This window comes from Orycteropus afer, unplaced genomic scaffold, assembly GCF_000298275.1.
Source record: "Orycteropus afer afer isolate SDZICR_OR568_19922 unplaced genomic scaffold, OryAfe1.0 scaffold00116, whole genome shotgun sequence".
In the NCBI taxonomy this organism is placed as follows: domain Eukaryota; kingdom Metazoa; phylum Chordata; class Mammalia; order Tubulidentata; family Orycteropodidae; genus Orycteropus; species Orycteropus afer.
Genome location: NW_006921703.1, coordinates 1,857,609 through 1,858,636, shown reverse-complemented (window position 1 = coordinate 1,858,636; position 1,028 = coordinate 1,857,609). Strand labels below are relative to the sequence as shown.

The 1,028-nt window shown below is 38.5% G+C and overlaps 1 non-coding gene across 1 annotated transcript; it reads left to right on the top strand.

Moving 5' to 3' along the window:
- The first annotated feature begins 217 nt into the window (after positions 1 to 217).
- On the top strand, positions 218 to 326 carry LOC122150296. Its single transcript, XR_006163593.1, has one exon. It is a non-coding gene; the product is annotated as a small nucleolar RNA SNORA26 (small nucleolar RNA).
- Positions 327 to 1,028: the final 702 nt, after the last annotated feature.

Genomic DNA, 1,028 nt, shown 5'->3' with positions numbered 1-1,028 from the left:
TGGCTACTGCAAAGCTTGGCCTTGGAAGCTATATAAGACAATATGTATTAATATATTAAATGTATCCATAATTTGTTTCTAAAAAGGAACTTGCCATTGGCTTACAGAAAAACTGATTAACAAAAAGACTAGTTAAATAGAAATGCAAACTCAGAAACACATAAAAATTGAGATTATATATATAATACTTTAAAAGCTTAAGGTAACACCCTTTTTTGTGCCCTTTTAGCCTTATGAGGCTAACACAAAAGAGTAAAATAAGTCTCCATAATTTCCAAAGAAGAGACCAGAGAACTCTTCTTTGGATCCTGTTTGAAGTAACAGAGTCACAGCTGAATTTAAAAAAAGAAGAAGAAAAAGAAAAATTACAATGTAGAAAACCCTCTGGGGCAGTTCTACTCTGTCCTCTAGGAGCTATGATTCAGAATCGACTCGACAATATACAAAGACACAATCCAATACACACTATTTTAGTGGTCTGTCCTCATCGGTCAGTCATCAATCCCAGCTAAGCTGACTTCTGATGACTTGTTAGTACTCTCTTCCACCATTTGTTCCAAGGGGGGGGCGGGGATAAATACCTAAATATTTACCCATAAATTTCCTTACAGCCAGAGCAAAAAAGGCATTAGAATCTCTTGTGTTATTCTCATTATTGGAAAAAAAAAAAAAACAACCAAACTCACTGCTAGTGAGTCGATTCTGACTCATAGCCACACACCCCCATTGTGTTTCCAAGACTGTAAATCTTTACAGAAGCAGACTGCCTCATCTTTCTTCTGTCGATCTGCTGATGAGTTTGAACCACTGACCTCTTGGTTAGCAACCAAATACACCTTAACCACTACACCACCAGAACTCCTTCATTATTGTAATGTTGTTCTTGTTGTTATGTGCTGTCGAGTCAGACTCAACTCATAGTGACCCCTCCTTCGGTTTCTGAGGTGATATCACTATGGAAGTAGATTGCCCAAACTCCTTCTGAGGAGTGGCTGGTGGGTTTGAACCGCCAGGCTTCTGGTTAGCCG